This window comes from Phoenix dactylifera, unplaced genomic scaffold (assembly GCF_009389715.1).
Source record: "Phoenix dactylifera cultivar Barhee BC4 unplaced genomic scaffold, palm_55x_up_171113_PBpolish2nd_filt_p 000655F, whole genome shotgun sequence".
NCBI classification, from domain to species: Eukaryota; Viridiplantae; Streptophyta; class Magnoliopsida; order Arecales; family Arecaceae; genus Phoenix; species Phoenix dactylifera.
This window is the reverse complement of record NW_024068045.1, coordinates 61,282-78,877: the sequence shown is the minus strand read 5'-3', so window position 1 is coordinate 78,877 and position 17,596 is coordinate 61,282.

Sequence of the window (17,596 nt, the reverse complement as noted above, 5' to 3'; positions counted from 1 at the left end):
CTAAGATAAAGGTCTGCATTAAGCAGCTAAGTTGATCCTTGACTTCAAATTTTTATTACTTACCTTTTTCTTTTTGTAGGTAGAGCAAATCTTTTAATGATGTATGTAATCATCTTAACATATGGAATTACTTAGCATAATGCATGAAATTATGAAATTCAATACCATCCTATTTGCTTCCATTGATTATAGATGTGAAGGATTTTTTTTCTTCTCTTAGAATTTCAAACATTATGTTCTCTATTAAGAAAACCAGTTGTACGACGAATTTAAAAGTTCTTCTTGATGTAATCTTTGGCCTCTCGACATTAGTAGATCATTTACACTTGATTTGTTTAGTTTGCTAGCTGCTTCTCTCTTCGTTTTTGCTTCTCTTATTAAAATTACAAAGACACCCTTTAAGTTTGGATGAGTTATATTGAAACCCCAAAGTTTAAAGGTTTCATTTAGCCATCAAAATTTCATTTCCATTATAGTATGTCACAGCTACCTATTTGGATCCTGATACCATTAACGAAGTGAGAAAAAAAACCAAAATACTCTTGATTCAGAGAGGCTGGATCATGGATTTCATGTGATCTCAAAGCACATCGTCCTTTGTGATTCATCCACTTTTGTGATTTATTCTCTACTATTCATCCACCTGCACAGATCTCAAAAAGTTCCATTCTTTGTCATCTATTCACTATACAAATTTTAAAGCACTACATCTTATATCATCTATCCACTTACATAGATCTTAAAGCAGTTTATCCTTTGTCATTCATCCACCTACATATATCTTAAATTGCTTCAGCCTTTGTCATCTATTTATCTACACAGATCGCAAAAAGTTCCATCTTGTATCATCCATCTACCTGCATAAATTTTAAAGCGTTTCGTCCATTGTCATCCATCCACCTGCACATAGCTCTCAAAGTGTAATATCCTCTATCATTCACCATCTGCACATATCCCAAAGCGTTCCATGTTTTGTCATCCATCCCCCTATATAGATCTCAAAACGCTATATCCTCTATCATATATATGCTTGCACGGTCTTAAAGCGCCCCATCCTTTATCATTCATCTGTCTGCATGGATCTAAAAGCACTCCATCATCTGATATTCATCTGATTGTTTAGATTCCAAAGTGATCCATCCTCTATTATCCATATACCTGCACAAATCTTAAAATGCTTTATCCTTTATTATCCATCCACCTGCATAGATCACGAAACATTCAATTCTTTGCCATCCATCGACCTACATAGATATCTAAGTGCTCCATCCTCTATCATTCGTCCGCCTACAAGATCTCAAAGTGCTATATTTTTTATCATCCATCCGCTTGCATAAATTTGATAGCACTTTCTTTCTATCATCCATACACATACACATATCTTATAGCATTCCATTCTCTACCATCCATCCATATACACAGATCTTATTGCACTTACCCTCAATCATCCTTACACGTACACAATCTCCATCTTTTATCATCCATCCAGTTACACAAATCTAAAAGCACTCCATCCTCTATCATCCATCTATTTGCACAACTCTCAAAGCACTCCATCCTTTATCATCTATCCATTTGCACAAATCTCAAAGCACTCCATCCTTTTATCATCTATCCATTTGCACAAATCTCAAAGCTCCCTTTCAATTCACACCAAAACAAGAGTCCCTTGCTATATTAGTGGGACTAAGTGTAAATGATCCAAACTTGGAGGGGTGTATCTGTAACTTTTCTCTTTTTTTCTTTTTTAATTTATTTGTCTCATATAAATGATCCAGCATTTCATCTCTCAAAATGTATTGCATCTACTGAATGTTTTAATATATGTGCTGAGTGATCGTAAATATGTTTTGAACCTTTCAACTATCAATACTATAGCCATATTAGTTTAAGATTGTGGTCCTGAATGATGCATTGGAAGGCAAGTTTTGTACTTCCAGATCCACTTTTCATTTAATCTGCAAATGTTTTATCAATTAATTAATGAATTTTAGATGGCTGCTACAAATATTTAGACCATATTCTTATTCAATTGTGTTTGTTTCTCCTTCTATGCTATTAGATGTATTGCCTTCATTATGATGTTATAAATATAGACCTGAAGATGCTCGTATGGAAAACTTTAAATTCACAGTGGCATTTATTGTGCACTTTAACATCTAAACAAACTCTTATAGAATGAAATTCCTAATCAACATCATTTAAGGCGGGATGAGAGTCTATTTATTACTCATAACAAATATTATTAATGTGGCACAAAAGATGAAAAGGAAAAGCTAAAGAAGATGAAGAGCTTGGCAATAAAACATATAGCAGCCTTATAATGTGCACTTGGCAATCCTAGTGGAAAGACCAACTTTTATATTATATCATATCGATATTGATTAGAGCTTGGTATGTACCACATACATATGCATATGAATACATACATACATACAATATAAAAGTATGTATGTATGTATGTGTGTGTGTGTTGATCCTAAAGAGTTGATTGTGATGATGCAAAATAATTAAGTAAAAAGATGACTAATTTATTGCCTGGAGTATGCTTGATAAATTTCAAAAAGTATGCTTGATAAATTTCAAAAAGCCAAGAAAACTTTCAGGAACACTCTAAATGAAGATCATTTATCTAAAGTTCTACACCAAGAAATAAAACTTCAAAAGAACTTTGAAGCAATCATTGGAAGCTCACAAACAAATACAAAGAATTTCGTTCTAAGCTATCTCAGGAGTCGACCTTTTAATTTGCAATGACTCGATCTTGGCACACTGTCGTTGGCTAGTATGCTTTCACGAGCTGACTCTAGCAGATCACGAGTCGACCCTAGAACAGTCTTAAAAGATAGCCAAAACTATGAAATTCATCATATTGGTGAATTGACCCATAAAGTATACGAGCCAACTCCAATCTAGCAAAAGTCGATCCCAAAGACAAGCAAGTCAACCCTTGAATGACCCCAGAGAAAAGACAGAGAGTTGAAAAATTTATCGCATTGGCGAGTTAGCTTATGAAAAATATGAGCCAACTCTAGTCAAACAATAGTCGACCCTGAATGGCCATAGTGAAATAATAGAAAACAGTAAAACTTAGTCTGTTGAAGAGTTGACCCTTGAAATTATCGAGTCGACCTCTGTCATCAGATGAGTTGAACCTAAACTAATGGAGTCGACTCCACAATGGTCATGGAAGAAAGACAAAGCATAGCAAAAGCAACAGCAAGCTCGAGACGACTTCTAAAGATCATGAGTTGATCCCTAAAAATGTTGAGTCAACCCCTCTATGCTTGACAACAGTAACAGCTAGTTTTTTGATAAATTAAAATGGTTGTCTTTGTTAGGAGTATGCCCAAGAAGCCAATTTGGCAGACGCATTGTAATTGTTCTGGAGGCATAAAATTTGTGCTTATTCTTTTTATTAATTAATAAAATCAGGCATTTTGTTCATTCATGTTATTATGTGTCCATGAATCGTCCTAGGAATTAATAAATGATAACACATATTCTCAAGAGTTGAGAATTTAAGGCATGTGTAATTAATAGTTAATTTTTGAATAGCTCCTGATCGGTAGATCATCACAAAGGACAATGATCGATCTGATGAAATTAGTGCACAGATCACTTTTCTTGATGGACGAGTCTTAAATCCACAATATGGGGACACTGGGGTGATTGTGCAAGTGCTTGTTAGAGAACAAGGATACTGAGCGTGACCAAAGCAAGAAGTCACTTGGATATCTATCAACTCGTTAGTGACTTACTTGATGCTGCAATTGTATGACTAGTACTTAGAGTTACGATGCCTCAGCTAATCACGGTGAAGTTACTGTAGTTTGACAAGCGCATAAACATGGGCCCTAAGGATCCTTGTGGTGCAGATTGGCTGCAGTGGGTTCACTGTTGAATTAGGATTGTATCTAGATGGGATCTATCGATCTTGATAGATTAGAAGTGATCCTATGTGATTTATGAGACTAAGTTCGAAAGACCTTGGCCAGGGCAGTTCAGAAAAAAGAGGTTTCCAATCTTGAACTTGAGTCAAATAAATTTGATATAAGACAGACAATAGGATTTGACGAGTTATCCATAACCTCCGTCATATCGGGATCCACGATAGAAGTACTATATCATACGCTAACTGCACCTAGAGGTTCATTCATTCCGTTCTGCTGGGTTGTCACTATATGCTGCTAGGTGTCACTAGTAGATTGTGAGACTCGAAGGCATTCACTTGATGATTAGTGAATCCTAATAGTAGAGTTGAAATCATTTCAACCCATTGAAAGGAGTTTCGATGATATTATGATAAAGATCATAATATATCTCACTATCAGTCAGAATAGAACCTACGGGGTCACACACATTAGAAGTTTTGATCGTTCCGATGGTTGGATAGCAATTTAGAATCGCAATTGATCTTGATTGTCAATTTGATTGATAGTTGGTTTAACCCACTAAGAGTTAGTGAATTAAAGAAGAAGGATTTACAATTGGATTGCAATTTAATTGATTTAATTGGACCTAATTAAATTAGGTTTAACCTTATTGGATAGGATGGGAAGGTCTAATTAATTAGAACTCCTTATTAGATAAGAAACTTAATTCGTGAAGTTCAATTTGGATCCTAATTGGATTAGAATTTACATAAATCAATTTGGAGGACACATTGGATTCAAATTGGATTAGAATTCAATCAAACAGGTGGGACCATGTAAAATCCTAAATAGATTAGGTGATGCACGCATGGAAGGAAGGGAGAGAATCCTTCCTTCATGCATGTGAAGCAAAGAAGGAAAGAGGGAAGGGCGTCCACCCCTCCTCCTTCTCACATGCACAAAGAAAGGAGGGGCGGACGCCCCTCCTTTCCTTTTATGGTCCACATGCCAAAAGGAGGCCCCTCCTCATCCTCCTTGTTCACGCAGATTGCTACATGGCATGAGCACGTCCCTTGGATTCTTTCCAATCACTTTTAAGTAGGGTTGTGATAGAATTAAGTAAGGGGTGCGGCTAATTTTGGAGGGATAAATCAAGGAATGATTTATTATTGAAATAATACTTTTTTTGAATGGGCATGAAATGCCTATTTAAAGGGCCCTGGCATGGGGCACACTAGCATCCAAGCCTCCTTGCAGCCGGCCACCCTTCCTCCTTCTTCCTCCTTGGCATGAGCTAGGGAAAAAGAAGAAGAAGCATCTTCTTCTTCGTCCTATTCGTCCTTCGTCATCCTCCTTCTTTCTTCTCTCAAAGTAATCAAGGAGTTGATTAAAGGGAGAGAAATTCAGCCATCAAAGATGATCACTGCAAGGGAGCTAACACCTCGATGAGATCTTGGAGCGATCTGTATCTCGTGTGGATACCTGTAGAGGCCAGATGCTTGTGCGGCTTCAAGCGAACCAAAAATCTTATGATCATCAGATAGCGGTGAAGTTCTACCCGCTCAAAGGTAAAGATTAGATTTTTATAAATTCTATGCAATTGAGAATTATAGTAGATCTGAAATTAATCTAATCTTTTAAATTTAATCTTTTCTTTAGATTTCATAAATTTGAGTTAGAGAACTCTAGAAAATTTGTGAAATCTACTTTTCTAGAACGTTCATGAGATGAACGAACCCCACGCATGTCTTTCCGCTGTGATCATTGTAACACGTGCGGGGGGCAACTCGACAATTTTTATCTCACAACATTTCTTTGAATCTGTCTAACAGCTAAGAGAGTATTCTAACTACTTCCAAATGGTATAAATATATGAGGACACCAAGGAAAAAAGAGCAAAAAAAATAAGAAAATAAGAAAAGAACCAAAAGTGCAAAAAGAAGAGAGCTTCAAAGAGAAAATCATTCAAGACCAAGAGTTGGTGAAGTGCATTCAAGATCAATCAATGCCAACTAACTGAGTCAAGCTCTATTTATTTTCTTATATTAATTTTTCAAGAGCTATACTTTATTTTGTTTCACACATTACTTTCTATACTCTATCGTGACAAGTTTTCAAGAACTAAAACTTGAGAAAAGGTCCATCCAAATCTTGAATTGGATTGTGTAGGTTTTGGTTTATTTTTTATGAAAATCAATTGGGTTGTTTGTGAACCTGAATAAAATAATTGTTTATTAAGCCTGGGGATAGGCTCGGTATAGGTTTTGGTTGATAGTCTCTAAAAATCAACTGGGTTGATTATGAGCCGAGTAAAACAACCGGACTGTAATTCTAAAAAGATTATATTGAAAATTTTTAAGAAGGATATTTTGAGAAGTGGACACAGTACAAGGTTGACATCGAACCACTATAAATTTTATATATTTGTGTTGCTTAATCTATTTGCATTAATTTTTTGCATATTTACTTATTAGTTAGTTACTTAAAATAATATTCTCCTATCAAGCTTTTATTCTGTTACATTGCTTTTAAGTTTTCAAAAAGCCTCATTCACCCCCCTCTTAGGCTCCTTAGTTGGGCAACAAGTGGTATCAACGCCTGATACTCAAGCCTCTCATTGACTTAACCGTCAAAGAGTCAAAAATCTATGGCAGCCCCAATTGGAACCTTTCTTGCCAAGGGATAGTTCACAAACATACCTCTACTTTTTAATGGCACGAAACTACTCCTATTGGAAACACGCATAGCATCTTTGTTCAAGCACCGGACTATGCCATATGGAGTGTCATAGTTAATGGTCCTCACATACCTACAAAAATTATTGATTGTGTGTCTCTTTACAAACCCGAAGGAGAATGAAATGAATTTGATAAAAAGATGCACAACTAAATGCTAAGACTATGAATGTTCTTTATTGCTCGCTAGATGCTAATGAATTTAATTGCATATCAACTTATGTTTCTACTAAAGAGATTTAGGATATGCTGGAAGTAACTTATAAAAGCACAAACTAAGTTAAAGAATCTAAAATTAATGTATTTGTACATAAATATGAACTATTTAAAACAGAGTCCAATAAGTCAATCTTGTTGCCCTAGGTGACAAGCCACGAGGGGGGAGGGGGGTGAATTGGGTTTTCTAAATTTTTAATCCCTTAATCAAATTGATAGATGAATGGGTAGTTTAGCTAATGTTAATTAAGTACGTGTAGTGAAATTAGAAAGTTTACACAATACAAACACACAAGAAATATAGTGGTTCGATGTTCTCCTAAGCACCTACGTCCATTCTCCAAACGTCTCCTTGGGAATTCACTATAATTCCGCGGATTATAGTTGGTGTTTTTCGGGCTCACAATCCAAAAACCTTTACACTTTGGTTTTTCAGGATCACCAATAACCTACGTTGGTTTTGCGGGCTCACCAACAACCTACAATGTTGGGTTTTACGGGCTTACCAACTAACCTTACAACAAAATTGATAAATAACAAAAGAGAGCTCCTAAGAGAGCAAATAAAGCAATTATAAACTACAAATAAGAGTTTAGAGAATGTTTATCGCCTTGGAGGAGCTATTCTCTTCTTTGTCAAGCTTGCTTCACTTCATAAGGATTAGTAGAGCTATTGATGACTCTTTGAAACTGCTCAACAACTTTCTTTTGGCCCTTTTGATGAAGCAATTGAATGAGGCTTTCTTTTCTAGGGTTTGCTCTTAAATATTCTTCTTAATATCAAACGATATTTCCCTCTGATAAATAGTATCTCTTAAATACCTCTCCAACCACTATTAGTCACTTTTTAGCTGTTTGAATTGAAAAACTAGTCGTTTCTAGCCGTTAGGAGCTTAAAAAGCACTTCTGCAGAACTAGCCGTTGGGCTGTCACCCGTGCTGGGGTCGGCTCAAGTTACTGTTCATCAGTCTTAGGGTCGACTCAAACTTCTCTGGGGTTGGCCCCTGCTACAGTGGGGTCGGCCTTTCTCAGGAACCACAAAATCTTGTTTTTCTGACTGTTTTCACTAGGGTCAACTCATGCTTCTTGGGTCGACCCATCTACAGTGGGGTCGACCCAAGCTCCATGGGTTGGCCCTCTCAGGGATACCAGAGACATGATGATTGAACACCATCCAGGGTCGCTCATGTTCTCTTGGGTCGGCCTCCACTGGGGTCCTCGCTTAAGTCTCCTAGATCGGCTCCACCTGGGGTCGGCTCAAGGAAACTTGGGGTCGCCCTCTCAGTAAGTCTAGAGAGTTGTTTCTTTGAGTTCACAAGTTGGGGTCGCGCCTCCTTTAGGTCGGCCCCAGTTACTGTTCATCTGTGCCATTTTTGTAAGGATGTGCCAATCATCCCAAAACGTGCTAGGATCGACTCCACCTCTTCTGGGGTCGACTCTACTCTGTGCCAAGTGTATCACTCCAGTACCAGTGCGTGCCATATATAATCAGGGTCGACTCCAACCTCTTTGGTCGACTCAACTCACGATTTCTCTGTAATCTTAAGGTTAGACCTAGTTCATAGGATCAAAGAATATATTCAAATAATTTGAGTGTATAGCATGAGAGACTCATTACCCTTAATAATGAAAAATTACAATTTTGCCCTTATGAGTATACTTGACTTGAAACTTTGCCGAAATCAGATTTAAAAAGCTCTCTATCATTTCTACACATATTTTATCTCGTTGTTAATCATCATGAGATCATCTTGATCTCATTCTTTCTCTCAATGTATCGGGAATGTATCGAGGTGTGCATTCCTTTGTGATGTATCAAGTTTAAACTGTATTTTTAATTTAATATTCCCTCAATTGTTGTGTTAATCATCGAGAATAACATTTATCACCCTCAATCTCCCTCCCTATATTGATGATTACAAAACATTGAGTATCCTTAAGTCGGCATTGAATATAATATGAATTAAAAGTTTAAAGTTAGAAAATGCTTTAAAGGCAATAAAAATTCAAAATTTTCTAAAGTTATATATTGCAAACCAAAAGTCCCTCTTTCTAATCCAAATTGATATCCAATGAAGTTTAGTTTGATCCCCCTTACACTTGTGTTTTATTGAAGATAAGACTTTAAGAAGTACCAATGCAAGAGTTCAAGTATATCGAAGCAAGTGACATGTTACCATTAATTAGAATCTTGATTAAACTTCAAATTTTCTTATTAGAGATTCTAGAAGTCAGATTTTATTCATTGTTATATATCTCTCCCCCTTAAATAAATAGTTCCTTCCAATTTACTTTGGTTAAGGATGCATATATTCCAACTTCTTACTTCTCCCTATACTAGCCACACTGACACTTTCTCTTCTCTTACTTCTCTCCCTTTTTGTCATCATCAAAAAAATAGTAATACATGGTGAAAAGTATTCAATGACAAAGATCAAAAACATAATAAGAATTGCATCTCATAAAAGCAAAATTACAATATTCTAATGAGCCAAATAAGATAACATCGTTTTCAAATAATATAAAGCAAGATACAATAGATACTAGAGTGACTCTATGCACTAATCTAGATGAGTCCCCTGCAGTGCTGTCAGTCCAGCCAAGGCATCCAAAGGCTAGGATCTGGCTCTAGATCCCTAGTATAGTGGCGAGAGGAGGTCTGAGGCTATGACTGTGAGGGTCTAACTACCTAAGCTGGCTGGCATCAGTGCCGAGACCTCTGACTCAGCTGCTCGAGCTCCTGGAACCATAGAAAACTCCTCTCTCTAAAGCTGTATCCGTCCGTGAACCTGTCATTTGAGCAGATAATCCTGATCTCAGCTGTCATACTGTCCATCCTACTCATCATGCTATCGGAGAGGACCCCTCACCTGAGCTGATACAAGTCAGTCATCCTATCCAATATTCCTCTGTATATACCGTAGGTTGTGAGATGAGGTCCTGCTCCTCGCATGTGCCCGAAGATGGTCAACACGTACCTCAGCTCAGGAATGAGATTCCAGGCTCTTGTGCATTCAGGCTCTGGTCAATATCCCCTGCACCTCCACGGCACCCATGACCGTTCACCTTCCATAACCCAACGCACAAGGGATCGTACAGTGTAGCGGTAAATACAAACAAGTTCCTAGATATCTCTCCTCCACACATATGTAAGATGACTAAATTATCAAGGTGAGCACCATACACGTATGGAGCAAGAAGACTCCGATCTAGATACGGCCTCACGCATTTGTCTGATCATCATCGGGGAAGGACTTAGGGAATACCCTAAATAACACACTCCATAAAAGTCAGATCACACTCAGACAACATGGTCGAATCTCCCTCTTCGGAAATAGTATTCGACCTATGAAGTTATGCAACAATCTCATCTCAGCTGATAAAGAGCTAGCTATCAAATTGTCTGAGTAAATCAATATCACTCTCTCAAAATCAGCTGTAAGCTCTAATCTTGGCTCTGTTTGTCTCGTGTGGCACCCTCACAGGGAGATGAAGCAGCTGTCCTAGGCTTTCTTTAGAAACATGAACTCGAACTCCATGAACCTTCGAGACACAAGCCCTCCTGACCGACCCGTAGAAAGGCATAAAACTCACCGACTAAACCCGGGTAGGTTTTAAATCTAGGGAGCAAAGATACTCCCATCCTTGTCGTCGGATCCAACCACACCACAACCGAAACCTTTCTTGATCCAAAAATTCGGAGTGAATCCTCCTACTCGTAGTAATCAGTCTCCCCACAATACCTACTAAGCATTGAAACTAAGAAGGAAGAGGAGGAGGCTCCGCACGTGGCTCAGATTGTGAGCACTGAGAAGACTCCTAGGATGCTCACCTCTACAATGTGGGCCGAATACTTCTCCTAGCTCGCTTGGCCACCCGCTCGTCTAGGTCCCATTTTCACCAAACCCTTCCTTAGAACTTGATCTAACGGCTTGGAAGAGCGATCTACCACTGTTTGGAAGTGATTGGAGGGTATTGGAGAGTAAGAAATTGGTTTATGGAAGGGTACAAGAACAGTGATGCCCTAATATAGCTCACGGCTCTCTTTTAAAATGGGAGTCCGCCGTTGGGTCGACCCCAGTTTTGCTTGGGTCGACTCAGGAGGGTCGACCCCACTCTAAGCTCAGGTCAGCCCCGGTTCAGGCTCAATTTTTTTTTTTATTCTTGCTTCTTTCTGATCCTTACCAAATCTTTCATGAGACATTGATATGTGTAAGAAATCTATAAATATAACTTTATCAATGTTTAATGGGATTTACAAATGGAAGGAGCGTATCATGAAACAACTTTTTTTCCCTTTTTTTTAATCAAAGGGATCACATATGCCTAATTCTCTTCTAAGCATGCAGAATCTATCTTCACCTTAGATGTTTTGTAAATATATCGGCTAATGTTTCTTTGGTAACATACATGCTCAATACATACATTCCCATTTTGCACGTAGATCTCTAATGAAGTGATACCTAATTTTAATGCGCTTTGGCCTTAGAGTGTTGAACCTAATTTTTAGTGAATTGATGGCACTTAGTATTATCACATTTTATGAGAATTTTTGTCAAACTTGATTCCATAGTCCTCTAGTTGTTGCTTGAGCCATGGTTACTTGGCACAACATCTCTCAAGCTGCGATGTATTCGGCCTCAGCCGTCGACAAGCTATTGAAATTCTACTTTTTACTAAACCATGATACTAAATTATTTCTAAGAATGACATGTCCACTAGTGCTCTTCCTATCTAATTTGCATTCAGCAAAATCCGCAATCAAAGTATGCAAGCAAATCAAAGATAAGAATCTCTAGAGTACCATACCCTATGTTTGTGGTTCCTCTTAGATATCTAAGAATTCTTTTGACAGTACTAGATGTAATTCCTTAGGGTCTGACTAGTATCCTAGCACATATTCCTACACTAAACACTATGTCAGGTCGATTAGCAGTAAGGTAAAGCAAAGATCTAATTAAGCTGTATAGAGTTTCATATCTATACTTTTTTCTTTTTCATCTTTGTCTAGCTTACTGGTGGGGTCATTGGAGTGCTTATTCCCCTTGTGATTTTCATTTCCAAACTTCTTTTAGTATTTCCTTTGTATACTTAGTTTGATGAATGAAAATTCCTTCCTTGGTTTACTTGATTTGTAATCCGAGAAAGAAAATTAAGTTCTCCCCATCATACTCATCTCGAATTCTCTTGCATTAATTCAGCAAATTCTTACAAAGACTATCATTAGTGGCACCGAATATGATGTCATCTACGTATTATTTGTACCACTAGCAGATTTTTATCTTTCTCTAAGAAAAAGTATTTTATCTACGTTTCCTCTACTAAAATTATTATTTACAGAAATTTACTTAATCGGTCATACCATACCCTAGGTGCTTGTTTTAATCCGTATAGTGCCTTATGTATTCTAAACACATGATTAGAAAATTCATGACTTTTCAAAATCAGGGGGTTGTTCTTCATACACTTCTCTTCTATATAACCATTTAAGAAGGCCACTTTTTACATCTATTTGATATAGTTTTGAAATTCATAAAGCATGCAAATGCTAGAAGTGGTCTAATAGCTTCTAATCTAGCTACGGAAAGCAAATGTTTCTTCAAAAATCTATCCTTTTCTCTTGATTGTATCCCTTAGCTACAGTCTAGCTTTATTTTTTGTAACTACTCCATTTTCATCTAACTTATTTTTAAAGACCCATTTTGTTCCCAATTACAGAATTATGCTTTGGTCTTTCAGTTACTGTCCATACATTACTCCTTTTAAATTGATTTAATTCTTCTTGTATAGCATATATCCAATTTATATCATGCTCAGCTTCTTCAAAAGTTTTAGGTTCTATTTGTGAAACAAAAGCAAGATAATCATTCAAATTTCTTAAAAGAGGATCGAGTTCTTACCCCTTGTGAGGATCACCAATAATTCAATCTTTGGGATGTCCATGTACGTACTTCTATCCTTTGGCAAGTCTTGAGATATGGTGAACATGATCATCTTCCTTTTTCTTTTATTTCCTTTCTGATTTGGCATGTCATTAAGATTCAGCTTTTCAAACTCAATTAATTCCTGCATCATCATCAAGATAACTTTCTATTCCTAGGGGACTCATTATCAGACTCATCAAAATAACATTTATTGACTCTTCAACTGCAAGAGTTCTCTTGTTGAAGACTCTGTAATACCCTACTAGAAGTAGAGTATCCTAAGAAGATACCCTCATCTGACTTGGCATCAAATTTTCTTAGATCTTCCTTGCCATTGTTTAAAATAAAACATCGACATCCCAAATACTCTAAAATATTTTAGCAGTTAGTTTCTTATTCTTCCAAAGTTCATAATAAGAAGTTTTCTTTGTAATCGGACGAATTAAAACATGATTTAAAATATGGCAAGCAGTATTTATAACTTCAGCCCAAAATACTTTTGGAAAGATATTTGACGCACATAACATAGTGCGAGCCATTTATGCTAAAGTTCTTAATTTTTCTTTCAACAACCCCATTTTGTTGAGGTGTTCTAGATATTGAAAATTGATGAGAGATGCCATTTTCATTACAGAATTCTTCAAAGTTTGATTATCAAATTCAGTTCCCATTATCACTTTGAATAGCAATTAAGATGAAATTCTTTTCAGTTATAATTTTTATAATATTTCAAAAATGCTGAAAATGCTTCATTCTTACGTGCAAGAAACGAAACCTATGTATATCTTGAGAAAATCATCCACTATTACTAGTCCATACTTTTTTCCTCCTAGACTTGTAGTTCTATTGAATTCATTTACATCTAGAGAGCAAATAAAGTATATTAATGACTTTAGCGTTTAGTTGCACTAGTCTCTTATCACTGTCATCCCAATCTATTTCAGGTTTAGGAAGGATTGTGCCCTCTATGCTAATTGTGAGTGTGTGTGGTCCTCTAGTTATAATATTCCACAAATTATAATCTAGAGCTTGAATAAATATCCTCATCCTAGCTTTCTAATATGTGTAGTTTGTGCCATTAAACAAGGAAGGTCTATTTATGGATTGCCCCTTGCCTATAGAACGTCCCTACTGGGGTTGCCATGATCTTTGGCTCTTGACCGTGAGATCAACAAATACTATGAGAGCACCTACTCTGATACCACTTGTTGCCCTAGGTGACAAGTCGGGGGGGGGGGTTAAATTAGATTTTCTAAATTTTTAATCCCTTATTCAAATTGATAGATGAATGGGTAGTTTAGCTAATGTTAATTTAGTGCATGTAGTGAAATTAAAAAGTCATACAATACAAACACACAAGAAATATAGTGGTTCGGTGCTCTCCTAAGCATCTATGTCCACTCCCCAAGCGTCCTCTTGGTAATTCATTATAATTCCGCAGATTACAGTTGGATTGTTTTCCGGGCTCACAATCCAAAAATCTTTACACTTGTTTTTCAGGATCATCAATAACCTACGTTGGTTTTGCGGGCTCACCAACAACCTACAATATTGGTTTTACGGGCTTACCAACTAACCTTACAACAAGATTGATAAGAAACAAAAGAGAGCTCCTAAGAGAGCAAATAAAACAATTATAAACTACAAAGAAGAGTTTAGAGAATATTTATCACTTTGGAGGAGCTATTCTCTTCTTTGTCAAGCTTGTTTCACTTCACAAGGATTGGTGGAGCTATTGATGACTCTTTGAAACTGCTCAACAACTTTTTTTTGGCCCTTTTGATGAAACAATTGAAATGAGGTTTTCTTTTCTAGGGTTTGCTCTTGATATTCTTCTTTAATATCAAAAGATATTTTCCTCTGATGAATAGTATCTCTTAAATACCTCCCCAACCTCTATTAGTCACTCCCCAGCTGTTTGAATTGAAAAACTAGCCGTTTCTGGCCGCTAGGAGCTCAAAAAACACTTCTGCAAAACTAGCTGTTGGGCTGTCACCCGTGCTGAGGTTGACCCAAGCTTTTCTAAGGTCGGCTCAAGTTACTGTTTATCAGTCTTGGGGTCGACTCAAACTTCTCTGGGGTCGGCCCCTGCTACAGTGGGGTCGGCCCCTGCTACAGTGGAGTCGAGCTTTTCAGGAACCACAAAACCTTATTTTTTTGACTGTTTTTACTGGGGTCGATTCATGCTTTCTTGGGGTCGACCCATGCTACAGTGGGGTCGACCCAAGCTCCATTGGGGTTGGCCCTCTCAGGGATACCAGAGACATGGTTTTTGAACACTCATCTTGGGGTCGCTTCATGTTCTCTTGGGGTCGGCTCCCACTGGGGTCGGCTCAAGTCTTCCTGGGGTCGGCTCCACCTGGGGTCGGCTCAAGAAAAACTGGGATCTGCCCTCTCAGTTTGTTCTAGAGAGTTGTTTCTTTGAGTTCACAAGTTGGGGTCGGCTCATGGTTCTTTGGGATCGGTTCCTCTCTTGAGGTCGACTCAAAGATTCTTGGGGCCGGCCTCAGTTACTGTTCATCTGAGCTATTTTTACAAGGATGTGCCAGATCGTCCCAAAACGTGCCAGGGTCGACTCCACCTCTTCTGGGTCAACTCCTACTTTGTGCCAAGTGTGTCACTCCGTGCCAGTGGCGTGCCATATGTATCAGGGTTGACTTCAGATCTCTTTGGGGTCGACTCAACTCACAACTTTCTGCATCTTAAGGTTAGATTAGTTCATAGTATCAATAGAACATATTTCAAATAATTTTAAGTGTATGGCACGATAGAGCTTCATACCCTTAATAATAAAAATTACAGTTTTGCCCTTAAGAATATACTTGACTTAAAACTTTGCCAAAATAGATTTAAAAGCTCTCTATCATTTTCTACTACATATTTTATCTCGTTGTTAATCATTAAGAGTCGTCTTGATCTCATTTTCTCAATGTATCGTGAATGTATCGAGGATGTGGCATTCCTTAGTGATGTATCAAGTTAAACTGTATTGTTAATTTGATATTTCCTCAATTGTTGTGTTAATCATTGAAATAACATTATCACCCTCAAATCTCTAAAATGGTTACTCACTTTATTGATATTATTAACGGTATTAAAATCTTTGGAAATCTTATATTAACAATGATTTAGTAAGAAAAATTCTCAAGTCACTACCAAGAGCTTGGGAGGCTAAAGTCATAGCCATTCAAGAAACGAAAGACCTCAACGTCCTTCCCCTAGAAGAATTACTAGGTTCTCTAATGACTCATGATCTATCCATGAAGCAGAATCTTGAAAAGAGGAATCAAAGAAAAGGAGAACCATCGCTCTCAAATCAATAGCACAAGAAGAAGAAGAGAGCAAAGAATCAGATAGTTCAGAGGGTGATGAGGAAATGACCCTCATTACAATAAAATTTAAAAGATGAGAAGAAGGCAAGGAATAAGAAGTCATTTGGCTAAGGGAAAGCCAAGCAAAGAAAAAGTGAAAGAGTAGCCATTGGTATGCTATGAATGCAAGAAACCAAGTCACTTTAGATAGGATTGCTCATTACTTAAGAAAGTTCTCAAGAGGCCAAGGAAGAAAGCAATAGTCACTACATGGAGTGATAGCGACGAATCAATCTCAAAGAAGGAGACCCAAGAAACAACAAATCTAAGCCTCATGGTTAATAAGAATAAGGTAAACTCTGAACCTTTAAATGATTTTACCTTTGGTGATCTTTAAGAAGTTTTCTATGATTATTAGATGAGTTTAAAAAACTTTGTCATAAGAGTAGAGAACTAAAATTGAAAAATCAAACTATTATAAATAAAAGTAAAAATATATTAAAAGAAGTAAATAAATTGAGACTAATTGTTAAGAGATTTATTTTAAGCTCTAAAAAATTGAACATGATTCTAGATAACCAACGAGCTATTTTTGATAAAGCTGGACTTGGCTGTATGTTAAAACAAAAATTACTAAAAAATATATTTGTCAAATCATCAAGTAATCACTCAAATAAGACAACTCATTTTAAATATGGTAAAATTGGGCACAAATTCTTCACCTGTAATTATAAAGCAAATAGCTTAAATGGTAAAGTAAATATTAAAAAAATATAGGTTCCAAAAGAAACCATAATAGCTAATCTTCAAGGGACCCATGAGAGCTTGGGTACTTAAGACAAAAAACTTGATTTCTATGGTGTAAGTGTGTCTACTAGCCTGCGAATCAAATAAAAGATAGTACTTAGATAGTGGGTGCTGTAGACACATGATAGGGGATGAATCATAATTTATTTCTCTTAAGGGGGCATTTAACAGGATCACCATAGTAATCTAAGATCCCCGGTGATTCGAATGCTGGGGTGATTTGATTCCTAGTGATCTAAGATCAATGTGTTGATAGGCCATGGTCCAGTGATTAAAAATTTTCGGGAGAGCAACTATAGTTACACTATTAGGATGGATGAGGAGTAGATGAACTCCATTATTGAGCAAGTGCTTGCTGGACTATTAGCTTCTAAATTTACTGGACAGGGAGGACAACAAGCTCCTGAGTCACCACATGGTGCACTTCCCATGGATTAGAGATTGGAGTATCATGTTTCCTTGTTGACCCAGATGGTTGTTGGGTAGGCATGATGTCTCTGACATTTGATTCTTGATGACTAGTCAATTCAGGAGGATTGTAGATATTAAGAGGTAGACAAGACACTTGTAGGCATCAGCGAAAAGAGAAATCAATGAATGTACAGCAAATGCTTAGAAGATCAGTGAGCAGATTCTGAGAATGCTTAAAAAAGTTCGAGATAAATCAAGACATCTAACAAAATCACTTACTTCTTTGGCCTCTACTCTTGTTGAAATGATTAGTCGCTT